We start from the raw sequence: 19,721 nt of genomic DNA, 5'->3' as shown, positions 1-19,721 counted from the left end.
AACATCTCAGTTTTTTTCAAGTGTTGTATTTTTCTCATTATAAAAGAAATTCATCATTGGAGAATATGAAAAATTAGTATAAAAGAATATACTAAAAAAAGACACATAGACTTGAGTAACCAGGTAAACAGAGACAATTACTATTATTATTGGATATATTTTCTTCCATACATTACATATTTTAAACAAAAATTAGAATTATATTGCCTATAAAACAATTTTTTTGTCAATTAGCATTAAATACTGAAGTTTTTAATCATGAACTGAAGAGCTTTAAGAAAAATTATAGTTTCATACTCTTCATTTATTTATAGATATCACTGGTAATTTAACCACCTTCCTAGTTTAGAATTTTTGGTCAGATCTGATTTTTATTGTATGTAACTAGTTTTGCAGTACATTTATTATTCTATATAAATTCTTGAATGGATTTGTGATTATTTCCATTAATTGGATACTTGAGAAGACTTTCAGTGTCTATCACTAAATTGAATTTCAAGAAAATGGAGAAAGGCCTACATTCTCACCAGCAGTGAAAGCATTTCTTTCTCTTGTCCCTTTACTGATATTAAACATTATGATATATAGTTTGTTTAAAGATTTTTCAGGTTTACAGGTATAAAAATACACATAATATTTTCTTCCAAAATCTTTCATAACTACGGTTGCGAATAGACTCTTGGTTCCCATATTGTTTATTTGTATCTTTTCTATTTTTTTCCCTAAAAATTAGTTTACTAAAAATGCATAACACTACAACAAAAAAACATGTATGCACACTAGAAAATGCATTCATAAAAAGAAAACATCTTCCTTTTTTATCAGCCACCACTGTTTCCTCTTCCCAAAAGTAATCACTATTAACAATTTCTCAAATATCCTTCCAGAAAAAGAAAAAGAATATACCTGCATATATAAGGAGATCGCTTCTTAAAAAGTACATAAATATGTCCTTATGATACAAACTGTTCTACATTTTGTTTGATTCATATAATGTCTTGGGCATCTTTTCACATCAACACATACATAAATATGCCCCACCGTTTTTAATAGCTACCAGGAATATCATAAATTTAAAAAACTTATTAACTTAATGGACAAGAGTGGTATCTTACTGCTTTAAAATTTATATTACTTTGATTGTGATTAAATATTATTTTTCAGATACTTATTTCCCATTTGTATTTCATTGCTTCATGACCTTTATCCATTATCTATCTGGTGCAAGTGACTTTAAAATCCATTGTGGACAAATTGTCTCACAGAGATTCTGGGAGGATACCTTGCCGGCCTTCTAATCCCAACTCCAGCCTGATTTCTTCTACTATCCTGAACAGCTCTCAGAGGGGCAGCCAGGCAAGACCCTGGAGGCTGTGAGTCAGAAGACTGCAGTGGTTCTCTTTACTCTCTGAATCTGGGGACTGCACGCAAAATCTCAGCCATGGGGTCTGAAAGAGGTAGCTCTTTGGAGATAAATATGCCTAATCTCTCTATGAGCCCCAGGATGCTAAGGAAATTCTGAGCAGTTGCACAGGATCCTCTCTACTTCCAAGGCAAGAAGAGCTTAAAGATACCAAGGTACAAAAAGTCTTCCCTTGGGTATCTCCACAGAGAGCAGGCAATCTGCCTGATTCTCCACAACTAGTCCAAAGTTTCAGAGACAGATGTTTTTAATGTTTTTGATACCAGATTCTCTTCCCTGTCTGGGCACATGGAGGTCTGGATTTCTCTGCCCCCTTGCAGTTGCATGGAGCCATGTGACCATTTCTAACCAATTAAATGTATGCTTAATGTTTGAATTACCTTTGCATAATTCTCTCTTTCCCTTTCACTCTACAGTGGCAAATCTTGTAGCCTTGTCTTAAAGGAGGGACCCTTAAAGAGAATGGAGCCTCTGTTATTCTTGTTTTTTCTTTCTAGAGTATCTCAACTTTATTTTTTCCTGTTTTATTAAGAAAAAATTGACATACATCACTGCATGAGTTGAAGGCATACATCATGATGGTTTGATTTACCTATATTGTGAAATGATTACCACAATAGATTCAGCTAACTTCCATCTTCTCATATAGGTTCAGTAAAAAGAAAAGAAGAAAAGAAAAAAGGAAAATTTCTCCTTGTGATGAAAGGAGAAATCTCTTAGGATTTTCTCTGTTAATCATTTTTCCTATATATAGTACAGTAGGTTTAGCTGTAGCCATCATGTTGTACATTACATTCCTGGTACTCATTTATCTTATAACTGGAAGTTTGTACCCTTTGACCACCTTCCTCCAATTCTTCCTCTCCCCTACCTTTCACCTCTGGTAACCACAAGTCTTATCTCTTTTTTCATGAATTTGTTTTTTCTTTTTTTGGTTTTTATAGAGTTCATATATAAGTGAGATCATACTGTATTTGTCTTTCTCTGTTTGACTATTTCACTTAGCATAATGCCCTCAAGGTCCATCCATGTTGTTGCAAATTACAGGATTTCCTTTTTTTATGGCCAAATAATATTCCATTGTATATATATACTACAACTTCTTTATCCATTCATCCATCAATGGACACTTGGGTTGTTTCCATCTTGGCTATTGTAAATAATGCTGCTATGAACATGAGGGTGCACATACCTTTCTGAATTAATGTTTTTGTTTCCTTTGAATATATTCCCAGAAGTGGAAATTCTGGATCACATGATTGTCCTATTTTTAATTTTTTAGTATTCTCCACACTGTTTTTCCATAGTGGCTGTACCAGTTTGCAATCCCACCAATAGCGCACAAGTGTTCCCTTTTCCTCACATCTACACTAGCATTTGTTATTTCTTATTTTTTTTGATGATGACCATTCTAACAGGTATGAGAGTATATCTCATTGTAGTTTTAATTTGCGTTTCCCTAATGACTAGTAAGGTTGAACATCTTTTCATGTACCTGTAAGCATTTTATATATCTTCTTTGGAAGGTATATTCAGGTCCTGTACCCATTTTTTAATTGGGTTATTTGGGTTTTTGAGGGGGTTGCTTGTTTTTTTGCTTTTGAGTTGTATAATTTTTTTATACGTTGTGGATATTAACATTTTATCAGATATATGGTATGCAAATATTTTTCCCAATCTGTCAGTTTTCTTTTCATTTTGTTTATGGTTTCACCTCTGTTATACTTGTTCCTGAACCAGTGTAAGAAGCAGAGCCCTTCACTAAATCGTATTAGACATATGATATCAAAGAAAAATATACTGGCATTTTTGCTGTAGCATAATTTAGTCTATGCTGATTAATAGAATACCCTAGTTAGAAGCCAAAAGGAAGCTTAACAACCAAAAAGAGTAACAATAGCTCATAAAGATATGTTGGATAAAATAAATAATAATTTGAAAAATGGTAAAGAACCTAAGGTGATTAAAATTTTTTAAAATGTTGTAGAATGTCTTGAAAGCATAAACATAGTGATTGTTGAAGACTGATTTTATGAAGTGGAGAAATATCTCAAATAGAAAGCAAAAATACAGAGAGAATGAAAATCATGAAGAAAAAGATATGAATTTTGAAAACTAAATTCAAGAGAACTAATGTGTGATTATTAGAAATCCCAGAAGGTAATAAAAGATGGATAGAAGAAAATAATAATTAAACAAAAAACGGAAAATTTTTAAAGTAAAAAAAGAAACAAAACAAACAAAAACAGGTAAGTTACAGACTAAAAAGATGGAGGGAAAAACATACACCTTCACAAATAACAAGGTATATTTTGGCGAAACTGTTGAATTCCAAAACAATGATAGTTCCTCAAAAAAATAAAAATAACATTACTGTATGATCCAGCAATTCTACTTCTGGGTATATACTCAAAGAATTGAAAGCAGCATCTCAAAGAGATATTTGTACACCCATGTTCATAGCAGCATTATTCACAAGCACCAAAATGTGGAAGCAACCCAAGTTTCCAACGACGAATGAATGGAAAAGCAAACATGGTATATGCATGCAGTGGAATATTATTCACCCTTAAAAAGGAAGGAGATTTTGACACATGTTACGACATTAATGAACCTTGAGAACTATGCTAAATGAAATAAGCCAGTCACAAAAAGACAAATACTAATGCTTTCACTTATATGAGGTATTTAGAATAATCAAAATCACAGAGACAAGAAGTAACATGGTGATTTCCAGGGACTAGCAGGAGGGGGAAAAGGGGAATTAGTGTTTGATGGGTATAGGCTTTTGATTTTATAATATGAAAATAGCTTGCAGATGGATGATGGCTACGGTTATACAACACTGTAACCATACACTTAATGCCACTAAACTGTACACTTAGAAATAGTGATAGTAAATTGTATGTTTTATATGTACATATTTTATCACAATAAATAGAATGAAATGAAAAAAAAACTCAGCCTGTATTTAGTACTATTTATATAAAATGCATGTATATGTACAACATTTTAGAAAACAATAGAAGTTCCATATTACCTGTAGGAGTGATTTGTAGGAATATCTATAATTTATTGACAAGAAGACAAAGTAATTTGTTGACTAATATGTATGGTATAATTATATTTTAATAAAAAGCAACCAGGAACACTTTAATATATCTGTAAATATGAGGGTGGTAGAGGAATGATTTCTGTTGTCTTTGTATACATACAGTATCATTTGTTTCAACACCACAAATTACTCTTATAATATGAAAAACTAAATATAGAAAATGTAAAAAGTATAATTTTAGTAAAGCCACATTATATGGTAAGGGCTGTAAATCACTGTCTTTCACATTTGGTGAATGTATTTTCCCAGTTTAAATTATGCCTTTTAATTGTGTGTTAGTATAGAAGTAATTTAAGATAATAACATATAACATATTATATGTTACTACATTATTATTATATATTATTATATTGATATTAAGATTATTATAATCTTTATATATTGTTGATACTTACCTTGTATATACTTGTTATATATATTATTTTAAAGTATATATACATATTTAATTTTAAAATATTTTGAATATATATATCTCCTTGGTATTCTGTGTCATTTATGGATTTATCCCCATTTATGGAAGGCTTGCTGTAGTAGAGGCAGATTACAAATATGGTAAACAAATGCTACACAATAAAGATCAGTAGTTGTTTCATCAAAAAAATGTATAATTTAGGGAGGGCTCACACACACATGTATGGTTTTTTTTGCATGAACTATTCCCATATTGTCTGTGATATTGGTTTTGTTTTTCTGTTTTTTGGGGGGCTTTTTGGTTTCTTTAAAATGGAACAAGTAATTAAAGACACACGTACAGTGACTTAAGTGAAGAACCCCTGTAATTATCCCTTTCATGGTCGACTGATTGCAGTTATAATCCAGATTTGTTCTCCTTTTTTTTCAATATTTATGCCTTTGGGTAGTGCTCTCATACTGACAACAGGCCTGGACCATATGATTTGTTTGGCTAATGGTACAATAAGTAGCAAACTTGCAAACAGTCTTGAAAGGCACTTTTGCATGAGGGCTTATTGCCTTGCTGTTTTTGGAAACTTGCAACCTCAAGTAAAAGCTTGGGCTAGACTGTGAAGGATAAGAGACCATGTGGAGAGAAGCCCCCATTACCTAAACTGTCCACAGGCAACCCACTAGCTGATTGTAGACACATAAACAAGCCCACCCAAGATCAGCCAAACCTGACCCAGCCAGGGGAATTTCTACTTAGTCCAACCCAAATTTTTGACTTGCAGAATAATTAAGTAAATAAATGGTTGTTGTTTTAAGGCATAAACACTGTTGTTGGTTTGTGCCACGGGGAACATACACCCAACACATACACCTACACACAATCTTTTTTGTGTGTGTGTGTGTGTGTGTTACGCGGGCCTCTCACTGTTGTGGCCTCTCCCGTTGCAGAGCACAGGCTCCGGACGCGCAGGATCAGCAGCCATGGCCCACGGGCCCAACCGCTCCGTGGCATGTGGGATCCTCCCGGACCGGGGCACGAACCCGTGTCCCCTGCATCGGCAGGTGGACTCTCAACCACTGCGCCACCAGGGAAGCCCCACACAATCTTTTATATTTGCCTTGACCATACCCAATGCAACCGTTTTTTTATAGTATAGCTCCTTTATCTAGTTTTCATAAAAACAATAACTTCCTTTTTTATTCATATTTTATCACATTATATAACATTTAATTATATTTTATAAATATAATGGCAAGTATGACTACTATATGCAGGTTTGAGAAGAAAAACAGCTGATTGCTGGTAATTGTAGAACTCAACGTATTGATAGAACAGAAGTGTATGGGTAAAACTACAGAGTGACCTACAGTCATGCCCATTCATCATGTTGTTGGCATTAAGTAAGTGAATTTATCCTGGGCTCTGACAACACTGTAGGAGGCCTATTAGGCTGGGACAGCATCTCCTGTCTGCCTTCACTGTACTGTTAACTTTTTAAAATCTTAACATCACTGTCACTCCTGCTTCAGCCAGGAAATGAGTTTTCTTAATGACTTTAAGATGATCAGCATTCCCACTCATCATTTATGTAAAATTACATATGCATTTATAAATGCAAATATGTTTAAAATATTAAAATTTTGAGAGATACATAATTATATTCTAAAACATTTATCACCATGGTTCATTATGTTGTTATTACTCATGATAGGAATATACTTGCATTCAATCTTGCCAGTTATTCTTAATACATACTGAAATAAAACCATTCATAATCCAAACAGTACACAGAGTCAACCCAAGAAGTGCTGTTCAAGTGACTTTATTAATAAGAACAAGTGTCTCAAAGGTGCTATAACAAACAATACCCCAAGTCTCAGTGGCTTAAGATAGTAGAAGTGTCTTCCTTGCTGATGTATGGCTTGTTGGCCATAGTTTCTCTTCCATGAAGTCATTTTGGGATCCAAGTATCTCTCATCTTATGGAACTGCTATCATCCATACCTGGCTTCTAAAATCCTCATGGAAAAAAGACAAATGAGAAATAAGATATTGTAAAACTCTTAACTTCCTCAGTCTAGAGGTGACACATGCCACTTCTACTCATATTCCATGATCAAAAGCAAATAATATGCCCTCATCCTTTCTTCATTTAAGCTGAGAAATATGATTTAGCTGTGTTACCAAGAAGAGGAACAGGACTGGTGACCATATATCCAGTCTTTGCCATAGTCATTAAGCCTACTTAATCATTCTAGAAACCTGAGTGTCTTAAATTTATGTTTAAATATAATAGAGAATTGAAACAAAGGATTGAGGTCAGTAGCAAAGAAATGGTTCTATGGAAGTTAAAGTGGCCTGGGCATTTAGATACAGCCAAAGAGTGAGCACATGTTCTTACCTTCAGTCAGGGACTGTAAGAAACTTGAACATATCAATGGCCTTCTCTAGCCTTCAGATTCCTTTTTTATACTGGAAATAAGGAATTAATTAATTTCCAGTTTTAAGGAGTGATCAGCAAACTGTTCTAGGAATGTTCTGTGATGATGTTGGTGACTGGGAAAGGGCTGAGACAGGACCTCAGTTTGGCTCCATAACCTTCCAGATCACTGTCTCACATATCTACTGACACATTGGGTGAAAATTCAATATTCTGGTTTATTAAGAACAGATTTTTTTCCTTTCTGTACATAATTATTCCTAAATTCAAAGCCATAAAAGAAAAGACTTTAAGCATGCCGTATCTATTTATTCATTCAGCATTCACACAGTGTTTTTTAGTGATTCAGTTTAATTTATATGGCTTTAATTGAGAATTTAGCTTGTGACAGGCTCTATACGGGAAATGGGAGTACAGATAAATAAGCTGTAAATATGTCTTTGAAGAACTTTGGGTCTAATAAAAATATAATAATCTATTCATTCATTCAACAAAGATTTAATGAACTTGTACTTACGAATCTGGCGCTGCTCTTGTGAAACTGCTTAGAGGAGCCAGTTAAACAAATAAATTCATCAATCACATTGGAGGATGAAAAGTGCTATGAAGGAAACAAACATAAAATGGTGATGGAAGGCTAATTGATTACGATTAGGTGGGATGTCTCATTGGTACTTGAATTAAAAGAGGGAGATGCAGATGCCAAGTTCTGTACCCAGAGGGGCCATTCAGTAAAAAGATAGTCAGGAATGGTCTGGGTAAGTTCCAGAAAAGTGAAGAGGCTAAGGAGGCTGGCCATTCATGGTGGAGGGAAGCTGGGATGGAAGATGGATGTGTTAGCACCTAAGCATTGCACCCCATCCTCTCAGCCTAGGTCCCCAGGGAGACCTGAACACCACTGGCTAAAGCTAGGAAAGCATTTTTCAGACTGTATTAGTTTGCAAGGGCTGTGTGATGGTTAATTTCATAGGTCAACTTGACTGGGCTAAGGGATGCCCAGATAGCTGATCAAACAATTATTTCTGAGTGTGTCTGTAAAAGTATCTCAGGAAGAGATTAACATTTGAATCAGTAGACTGAGTAACTAAACTCTTTCCTCACCAATGCGGGCGGGAATCATCCAATCCATTGAGAGACTGAATACAACAAAAAGGTGGGAGAAGAGTGAATTCACTCTCTCAGTTTGAGCAGAAACATCCATTTTCTCCTGCCCTCAGACATCTCTGCTCCTGGCTCTCAGGCTTTCAGACTCAGACAGGAACTTATATCAGCAGCCACTCCCCTTATCCCCCCATTCTCATACCTTCAGACTTGGACTGAATTATACCACTGGCTTTCCTGGGTCTCCAGCTCGCTGATGGCAGATTGGGGGACTTCTCAGCCTCCAAAACCACATGAGCCAATTTCTATAATAAATCTCCTCTTATGTCTATCTGTCTATCTATCTATCTATCTATCTATCTATCTATCTATCTATCTCCTATTGGATCTGTTTCTTTGGAGAACCCTGACTAACATAGGTTGCCATTACCAAGTACCACAGATTGGGGGCAGTAGAGAGAGGGGCTTAAACAACAGAAATTTATCTTCTCACAGTTCTGGAGGCTGCAAGTCCAAGATGGAGGTGTTGGCAGACTTGGTTATCTCACTGTCTGTGTTCTCTGTGTCCTGATCCCCTCCTCATATAATGACACCAGACATATCGGATTATGGAACACCAGCACGGCCTCATTTTACCTTAACTATCCAGTTAAAGGCTCTATCTCCAAATATAGTCACGTTCTGAGGTCCAGGATGATAGGACTTCCACATAAGAATTTGCGGCACAGGGCACAATTTAGCCCATAAAACACACCTTAAATAAAATGTGCACACTGAGAGTGGGAGGATTATTTTCTATTTCAATGTGTAACAGTTAGGCAAGGGTGGATCACCAGAATATAGTAGGCTACAAGACAAACTGTGGATTTTAAGAGAAATGAGAAACCATTGGAAGTTTGTCATGGCAAGACTTTTTAAAAAGATCATTCTGGTTTCTTTAAGAGAATGAATTCTCTGACTGTATCAAGAAATATGGGTGAATTGCACTAGGACCATAACAGAGAAGATGGTATGACATCCTCAGATTTGGGACCTATTTTGAGGCTGAACCAGCAGAATTTTCTAATGGATTAGAAATAGAAATTAGTAGGGAAAAAAGGACACAGATGGCTTGAACCACTGTGCGGAGTTGATGGATGGATCCCAGAACAAACTCTTTCTTTCTTTCTTTTTTTTTTTTTGATTTCCCGCCTTTTATTTTTATTATTTTTTTAACATTTTATTGGAGTATAATTGCTTTACAATGGTGTGTTAGTTTCTGCTTTATAACAAAGTGAATCAGCTATACATATACTTATATCCCCATATCTCTTCCCTCTTGTGTCTCCCTGTCTCCCTCCCTCCCACCCTCCCTATCCCACCCCTCTAGGTGGTCACAAAGCACCGAGCTGATCTCCCTGTGCTATGTGGCTGCTTCCCACTAGCTATTGGTTTCACATTTGGTAGTGTATATATGTCCATGCCACTCTCTCACTTTGTCCCAGCTTACCCTTCCCCCTCCCCATATCCTCAAGTCCATTCTCTAGTAGGTCTGTGTCTTTATTCCCATCCTTCCCCTAGGTTCTTCATAACTTTTTTTTTAGATTCCATATATCTGTGTTAGCATATGGTATTTGTTTTTCTCTTTCTGACTTACTTCACTCTGTATGACAGACTCTAGATCCATCCACCTCACTACAAATAACTCAGTTTCTTTTCTTTTTATGGCCAAGTAATATTCCATTCTATATATGTGTCACATCTTCTTTATCCATTCCCCTGTCGATGGACACTTAGGTTGCTTCCACGTCCTGGCTAATGTAAATAGAGCTGCAATGAACATTGTGGTATATGACTCTTTTTGAATTATGGTTTTCTCAGGGTATATGCCCAGTAGTGGGATTGCTGGGTCATATGGTAGTTCTATTTTTAGTTTTTTAAGGAACCTCCATACTGTTCTCCATAGTGGTTGTATCAACTTACATTCCCACCAACAGGGCAAGAGGGTTCCCTTTTCTCCACACCTCTCCAGCATTTATTGTTTGTAGATATTTTAATGATGGCCATTCTGACTGGTGTGAAGTGATATCTCATTGTAGTTTTGATTTGCATTTCTCTAATGATTAATGAAGTTGAGCATTCTTTCATGTGTTTGTTGGCAGTCTGTATATCTTCTTTGGAGAAATGTTTATTTCTATAGAAAGATCATTCAAACTTAGATCATTAAGTTTGAAAATTTCAATATTAATTCAAAGGTTAGTAAAATAGGGGCTTCCCTGGTGGCGCAGTGGTTGGGAGTCCACCTGCCGATGCAGGGGACGTGGGTTCGTGCCCCGGTACGGGAGGATCCCCCATGCCGCAGAGCGGCTGGGTCCGTGGGCCATGGCCGCTGAGCCTGCGCGTCCAGAGCCTGTGCTCCGCAACGGAAGAGGCCACAACGGTGAGAGGTCCGCGTACGGCAAAAAAAAAAAAAAGTTAGTAAAATAAAGTGGCAAATTGGTATTTCTAAAGTAAATCATACTTTTAAAAATGTCATCCATTTTTTATAGCATCACTAGTAATTCATTTCAAATTTTGAAACTATTTTAAAAGATCCAGAAAAAGATGACCATATTAACTCCCGACAAATGTCACATCGTTGTGTCTGATGGGCTTTACCTATAATTTTAACTGTTGAATAAATTACCTAGCCTCCTGGAAACCATGACTGGAAATGGTATAATATTAATCACAAATATTTAAGGAAAGATAATAATGAAGTAATTAAATAAGTACCCGCAATTGTGAAAGAATTAAACTTTACCTACTACACACACCAACCAGCCGACTACTTTGTTACTTTGTTTCTTCAAAAAATGATTTGATTTTAGCATCTCTAGACAACTCTCAAACTTGAGAATCTGTGAGTGTTAGTCTACTGTCTCCAAATGCTAACCTGGACCAGGTCTCCTTTCCCTCACCTGCCCTTGGCTTGGTGATAGTATCAGCCTCTGAAGGCAGCTCTATGGCTTCTAAATGCAAAGTCCGCAGCAGGGGTCCCCCTTCATTCAGTTTCCCTGGTCCTGGGCCAAGTGCGAGCTGGAGCTTCTGGGCACCTGGGTGAGGCAGAAACACGCACGTAACATGAGCCAGACTGGAGGTCAAGTCTTACTTTCCTCTGACTACACGCTTGCTGCTCCTCTGGAAACTTCTGTAGGGAGGACTCTCTCCCTCACCTAATCATTGCCCCCACCCCTCTTAGCCCAGGTCCCTGTGGAGACCTGAAAGCTCCTGCCTGAAGCTAGGAAAGCATTTTTCACACCTTAAAATAAAATGTTCAGATTGAGGGTGGAAGGATTATTTTCCACTACAATGTGAAACATTCTGGCCCTTTTCCCAGAGTTTATAATAGTCCTTGGAAAAGGCCATCTCCTCTGAAGTATAGTCCTAGAAACTAGCTAGAAATGAGCTGGGAAGTCTGGAACAGACTTGCTAGGGAGGGAGGGCCATTGCTGATGGGAATGTTAACTCTAGGATACTGGGGATCTCAAAGACAGCTAAACATAACACTGAGAAAGGTCTCCATCCATCGAGCCAATCCTCTTAATTATCTTTGATACCATTTAAAATTAAAGTCCCCTATAGACTACCTGCAGTAATAAAAACCCAAATCCCAGTGGATTAACACCATAAATATTTATTTCTTGCTCAACCCATGGTAAGATTTGTTGTGTGATGGGCATCCTTTCACAGCATGGTTTAGGGACCCAGGATCTTTCCATCATCCAGGGTCTTGGAATTTTCCACCACATCCTCTCATTCTGCCTAGACATTCTGTCTGAAGGACCTGGTAGGGGACTTTAGGAGCCAAGCATGGAAGTGGTACAGCTTACCAGACCAGCACCATTGGCCAGCACTCAGTCTTATGGCCCATCCAACTTTGGGGCAAAATTGACTATACCACCCGCCAAAGAAGGAGAAGAAACACATAGATATTGATGGGCACATTCTCTGCTATTTCTCACTAAAAATAAAATTGTTAGTTTGGGTTGTCATCTGTCCTCACACATCAGTGGGAATGAAAGATCTAAGAGAACGTTGAGCTATGAAGAGAGGAGTCTTTGGGGCCTGGGGTCACTGTTGGAAGACTTCCTTACATTATCTTTCCTATTCACTGACATAAACTTTTCTTTACAAAAGGCTAGAGAATGTATTACCCTGCTTTGGAATTGTATTATATTTACCTATCTCTCCTAACCCTCAACTTGAGGGTAGAGATAGTTTCCTACTAAACCTTGAATGTCTAGCACCTACCACAGGACCTGAGTTACAACAGATGCAGTATTAATTTTCTATACTGAGTAACAAATTATCACAAACTTAGTGGCTTAGAGCAATGCCCATTTATTATTTCACCACTTTTGTAGGTCAAGTTAAGATATGGCTTAACTGCATTCTCTGCTTCAGGGTCTCACCAGGCTTCAATTAATATGTAAGTCAGGCTGTATTCTCATCTGAAGGATCAACTGGAGAAGAATCTGGTTCCAAACTCACTCATGTTGTTGGCAGAATTCATCTTCTATGATTATAGGACTGTGATTCTATGATTGCTTCCTGCTGGCTATTGGCCAGGGACCACTCTCAGCGCCTAGAGGCTACCTGGCATCCTGGTCATGTGGTCTTCCTCATAGACCCTCTCACAACATGGAAGTTCACCTCTTTAAAGGCACTAAGGGAGAAAATTTCCAGAGTCATTCTTCTAGAAAGACAGTATCCTATATTATATGGCTTACTCATGTGACTGGCATCCCATCACTTTTACCATAGTCCATTGGTTAGAGGCAAGTCACAGCTCCCATCCACATTCAAGAGAAGAACATTACACAAGGGTATGAAACCAGGAGGCAGGAATCACAGGGACCTTCTCAAAGACTGTCTTCCACACAAGCTGTTTTCTAATTTGATGAGTAGATGGAGAGATGAGGAAGAAAGAAGCACAGAGGAGGAGACTGGCTTCCAAGCAACATACACTGTGCTCTGAATCTCATTCTTATCACTTATAAAATGACAATAATGGTACTTCCTAGGACTATCAGGCTACTTAAGATAGAAAACATAGATAAAATATCTAATAAAATGCTAGCAAAAGGAAGTGCCCAATATGTTTTCCTTTTCTCTAACTTACTGATGGCCTTGACATGTGATTTCCTCATACCAGGGCTCACTTGCCTCCTCTATAAATGAGCAATTTAATTTCAGGAGCCTTTCTGGGGGTCACTGCCAACTTGAAAACTCACATCACTGGACAAAGATGATTTGACCCAACAGTGACTTGTACACATTCTCCTCATAAAATAAGAACTTGTAAAAATAAACTGAAGGCAAAAGATAAGGGACTTCCCTCCTCTCAGTTAATCATGGAATTAAGGCCAAAGTATGTATTTCTTCTTGATCATCCAATCGAAGGAATTTTGGAAGTTGACTATGAAAAGTTTAGCCATTTAACATTCTGTATGAAAATAATCAGAGATTAGATCATCTAGTTCACTTCATGTATTACTGTCTTTCTAACTGGTTGCAGCCTTCAGGGAGAGAGCTTGACTTTTTTTTTTTTTTTTCGAGTAGCTGTTAATAAAACACAAATTGGTTCAACAACAACAACTCTAGCTCCATTGAAAACTATATAGAGAGAAATTTCTAACTTTTAAAAAATCTAGAACTAGAAGCTGACTTGTCTGGTTAATTTGCTTAAATAGGAATCAACTACCATGCGTATTTCATTAGGGAGCAGATACAGGGAAAGAAGAAATCAGAATCGAGTCACCACTTGGACTGTTAACCACACTGGCTGGGGCTGCTCTGTATTTGCCGGGCTCTCATCTGTGAATTTCTCTCTATCCAACTCTTGTCTGGTCTCATCTTTCTCACACTCAGAAATTCCTGCTCTTCCCCCAACTCTTCTCCTTGCCATCTATGTCTGGCACACCCAGACAATCAGGAGGAATGTTAACAGAATCACCATTCAGCCTAAGATTGTTTCCTTTATCCCCTTTCTCCAAATGAGGTGTCTGAATGTTCAGAAAATTTAGCCAAGCCTCTGAACGGGCTCCCCTTGGTGCTTGTTGCCTCTAATGAGGTCACTATTAACACTTCTGGAGGGGGTGTCTCTGAGGTGCTCTGACTCCAATTAGAATGCCTTAAGTCTCTTAAATTGAAAATATACCTGTAGGCATGACTTTGTCTTGAATTCTGAAAGCTTGCCCCCTCTGGGGACTAGTGTGGATAATCCCTGAGTCTGCAGGGGTGGGAGACAGATGCATGCTTGAGTGCACCCCCTTAAATTTTGTGCCCTGAGGACCTCACTCATCTCACCCTAGTCCCAGTCCTGCTGGATATGGACAGGTCAGGAAGGTCCTCACTGAGAGCTCAGCTGATCTGGGTACAAAGATTATATTAGTTTCCCAGGGTTGCCAGAATAAATTACCATAAACTTGGTGGCCTAAAACAAAACAAACTTTTTGTCTCACAGTTCGGGAGTCCAGACGTTCAAATCGAGGTGTCAGCAAGGCCATGCTCCAAAGATTTCAGAAGAGAATTCTTCCTTGTTTCTTCCTGCTTCTAGGTGGCTTCTGGTGACCCCAGGTGTTCCTTGGTTTGTGGCAATGTAAGTCCAACCTCTGCTTCTGTCTTCACGTGAACTCTTTTGTCTATGTCTTCTCCTCTTCTTATAAGGACACTTGTCTTTGGATTTGGGGCTCACCCATATAATCCAGGATGATGCCATCTTGAGATCCTGAGTTTAATCACATCTGTAAGACCCTTTTTGCAAATAAGATCACATTGACAGGTTACGGGTGGGTATATATTTTGAGAAGTCACCATTCAACCCTCTACAGATTGGAATCAAGAGGTTGAAATCCAGAGCTAGACCATGAGACATTCTGTGTAGAGCTATTTGTTCAACCAGCCTTTGCTGAGTGCTTACTTTATCTCTGGCTCCAAAGTTGACAAAGATGAAGATGGCATAGATGAAACCCACATGGGCCTGTGCCACACCTCCCCAAAACAAGAGCAAAATAAACAAAAAATATTTTTACCTCTCTCTATCAAGTAACTTATTATCCATTGGGGAAGATGAAGATAATTAAACAGAATGTTTGGTTCGGGGGGGTGAATGCTAATAACGGCACCCAGCACTGGTTTTAAGAATAGAGCGGGGGCTTCCCTGGTGGCGCAGTGGTTGAGAGGCCGCCTGCCGATTCAGGGGACACGGGTTCGTGCCCCGGTCCGGGAGGATCCCACGTGCCGCGGAGCGGCTGGGCCCGTGAGCCATGGCCGCTGAGTCTGCGCGTCCGGAGCCTGTGTTCCGCAACGGGAGAGGCCACAGCAGTGAGAGGCCCGAGTACCGCAAAAAAAAAAAAAAAAAAAAAAAAGAATAGAGCGGCTGATGGAGTTCACATATAGCTCAATCCAGCATTCAAGGAGCTCCATCCCATCAATTCCTTGGTACAGTGTTTATTTTCAAAAATACTATTACTTAAGAAAAAAATAGGAGACTCAATCAAAGGGGGAAAATTACATAAAAGTACACTTCGTGTGGCAAACACCCCCCCCAAAAAAACCCACCAATGAATGATTGGTGAAGTAATGAAAAAATTTTCAAGTCACGCTATAAAATCAACCTCAACAACTCATCCTTAAATACATATTCAAATTGTGCCTAGTTTTAGAGGTCTGGCTCAGGTTCACCTTTTCTAGGAAACTTTTCTAAACCACCTGAACCCAGAGGTCACACAATTCTCAGTTCACATCGCCGCCTTAAAATATGTTGGTATTTCCCCGCCAGTTCCTTCCTGCCTCTCCTGTCTCAGTACATGCACCACTACCCGATGCTACAGCAAGTTCTGCAGGCTCCGCTGCCTAATGTATCCAGCTTCTGTTCAGGCCACTATTAGCATCTAGTCCAGAACACTATGGTTTCTTGCCTGAAGCATTGTGATACCTTCTGAATTTGTCTCCCTTCTTCTACCCTTTTCCCCCTAACAACCATTCTCTGCAAAGCAAGTATTATGATGTCTTCAAACAAACTATGTCACTCCCAATCTCTCCAATGGCTTTCTATTGCACCTGAAATAAAATTCCAACTCCCTACCCTGGCTTAAAGGGCTCTCTGATATGACCTTGCCGCTTCCATCCTCTCTGAAATAATCTTCCTTGTCTCTCCTCTTTGCAGTCGAAGCCCAGACACATAATTTCCATTGCTTGAACAGTTAGTCCTTGCCTGAGCACTTTTGAATCTAGTTTCCCTGCCTTCAAACCCTCTCCTGTTTACCGTCACAAGTCTGTCCAAACAGTCCCAGCTCAAGCATCTCTTCCTTAGTGAGACCTTCCTTACCACTCAGTCTAAATCACCACACTGCCACTCACCCTCAATCAGACCACTCTGCTCTAGTTTCTCCATTGCTCTTGAGGAACTAAAATCGTCTTCAGTTTGTCACTACTTGTATTGTCTATCTCCTCCGACTAGAATATACATTTCAGGATAACTGGGACCTTATCTGTGCTTTCGCCATGGCATCTCCACATCTAGATCAGCCTTAAGCACATAGGAGATGCCCAACAAAATATTTGCTCAATGACTGAATGAGTGCAAGGTTGTCTATTATTCTTGATGCTTAACTATATTAACTGTGTCTTTCAATAACATAAACTCTGTGAGAGGAGGCACCCATGTACTGTTCTGCACACGCACCTTAACACAATTTTTAACAAACATAAATACATATTTAGCTGTTTTGGTAAAGGGAAGATGGAACAGTGTTCTAGTTTTTCTGCTGAATACACTTTGGGTCTCTCTCATGTTTTAGAGACTCTATCCCTGGTCTACTGTCCTTTGCTGTTTATTCATTGCGATAAGGCAATTTTGTGTGAAGAGGGTCTGTTTGTCCTCCAGTGAACTAAGACTTGGTCCCTACCGAAGACATCCAGTATGAGGTCTCCCTCCTTCTTCTCTCTCTCTGATTTTCTGGCTCTACCTCTCTACTTCTAAGCATCTTACCCATCACAGAGAAATCCATCCCACAAGTGGTTCTCAAGCTCTTACCTATAGAAATAAGGAACAAACCAACAACAACAACAGAAAATGTGCTACCAATGAGTAATATTTGGAAGAGCATGATGTGTTTTACTGAAAGACACCAAACCAGAATACTTCAACCTTGACCTTCTAGAAGCACTTGCCAATTTTAATGGCCATAATCGTTGCATTTGCGTGGTACGTTTACACGTACTGTCTACGTATGGCCAAAGAAGATCCTCTCAGTATCTATTTTTGCTGTCAGTGCATCACTGAAACTAGCAAGATTTGTGAACGACGTACCTCAGGGGACTGTGTTGGGGTTGCCTGGGTCAGACAGACTCTGCTCTCTGTGTGAAGTAATCCTATCTGTGTGTGCTTGGATTTTAAAGTTGACCCTCATTAATCTTAGCTCCAGTTCCTTTAGACAATCCAGAGCTGATCTATCCCCCTTTTCCCCTGAGCAACCATCCACATCGACCCCCCAAATAAGTTATTTATTCCTGAAATGACTTGATCTGGCGTCACCCAACCTTCTATAACCTCCTGTGTATGAAAGAGAGAAATGAATGACTTGGGCTACATCAAAGTGTTGTTTTACTTTCCATATAGTCATTAACTTTAAATGTTCCCAAACTAATAGTCTAAGACATTGTAAAGAGGTAATAAGTTCAAAGGAACAGAAAACATAAAGCAGAACTCCAGAGTCATTTGAAAGTATTTTCTCTAAATGTGTGCAAGCTTTCAAGGCTGCTATAGGCAAAGGGACCTGGATCGGCACTTTGGCTGGTGCTGAAAAGAAGTTTCCCCAAGTGGAGTGTGTAAGCGAGTTGCCAGGCCAACCTCTTTGAGAGCAGAAGCATGTCTTTAGAGGATCTGCTATTTCAGAGACAGTTACACTGAGCTGGCTCATTCTTCCTTCAGCTAAAGGCCAATTTGTCTCTTTCTTTAAATCTCTCTTCCCTTGTTTGGATCCATGTGCTCCAGGTCACTTAGGGAGGGTTGGTCTACTGCTCGATAAAATAGGGTGTCTCTGTATAAGAAAAAAATTACAAACGGATTAAGTTATATAAACTGAAGATCCAAGTTCCTGTTGTAAAACCTCTAGTCATTGAGTTAAATAGAGTGTGGGGTAGCAGGTCAGAGCCCTATATGTTTCTCTGAAACATCAGAGCTAAAAAGCTGCTGCTTTTTTTTTTTTTTTTTCCAGGGGAGCACATCCTTTGAGAAAGCCATTACTCGAGCAGGCTTGCCTAGCAAGCTGTTTGTGGAGATGAAGTGCCTCTGCTACTCCTCACGCCTTCAGATTCTCACAGTTTTCCGTCACACTGGACCGCTGTGGATTCTGCATTCTAGCCTCACATCCTGGGAAGAGGTTTACAACCTAAAAAGAACATGGATTACTTTTACTTTGAATAAAAGGCAATGAAATTCAAGGCTTTTAATTGTTCTACATTTCTTTACATATTTTCTTCTTCTCTTTCATGACATACAGACTTATTTTTTTCTTTTTTTTGCGGTACGCGGACCTTTCACTGTTGTGGCCTCTCCCGCTGCGGAGCACAGGCTCCGGACGCGCAGGCTCAGCGGCCACGGCTCACGGGCCCAGCCGCTCCGCGGCACGCGGGATCCTCCCGGACCGGGGCACGAACCCATGCCCCCTGCATCGGCAGGCGGACTCCCAACCACTGCGCCACCAGGGAAGCCCCAGACTTATTTTTGAATATTCAAAATCACAAGAAGCCAACTATGTCTTATTCTACTTATTTTTCACTTAATATTTATGCCTTGGGCATTTAAATCCTGCTATGTAATTTTTCAAAAGAGTTACTGAAAGTTTCATTGAATGCATACCCTAGAATTCACTTAGCCATCTATCTATATTATTGGATATTTAAATTGTTTTCAAACGTTTCACTATTAACAATAACTCAGTAGTAAACATTTTGAGCATGAGTAGTTTTCTTCTTTCAAGGGAAGTATGCCATTTGGATGGAACCTTTATAATGGGGTTACCAGGTTTCAGCACGTAACATTTTTATGGCTCTTGATAGTGGTGGGTAAGATTCTTTACAGAACAGTTTGTTCAGTTACAGTATTTACCTGGCGCTGTTCAGGAACCATTTCACCACACCCTCACCCACACTGGGCCTGGTAGAGAGGGAGCTATTAGGCATCCCAGAGACATCAAACTGTAGTAGGC

At 38.8% G+C, this 19,721-nt stretch overlaps 1 long non-coding RNA gene across 1 annotated transcript in view; it reads left to right on the top strand.

The window, feature by feature from the left end:
* LOC141276407 (uncharacterized) overlaps positions 1-18,885 on the top strand; it is a 44,567-nt gene extending 25,682 nt beyond the window's left edge. The window contains exons 2-3 of the long non-coding RNA XR_012325908.1: positions 14,972-15,106; positions 18,729-18,885. This is a non-coding gene — a long non-coding RNA (uncharacterized lncRNA). The remainder of the gene's footprint in view (positions 1-14,971; positions 15,107-18,728) is intronic.
* The last annotated feature ends 836 nt before the right edge of the window (positions 18,886-19,721 follow it).

This window comes from Tursiops truncatus, chromosome 14 (assembly GCF_011762595.2).
Source record: "Tursiops truncatus isolate mTurTru1 chromosome 14, mTurTru1.mat.Y, whole genome shotgun sequence".
NCBI lineage: Eukaryota > Metazoa > Chordata > Mammalia > Artiodactyla > Delphinidae > Tursiops > Tursiops truncatus.
This window is presented reverse-complemented; position numbering and strand designations above follow the sequence as displayed.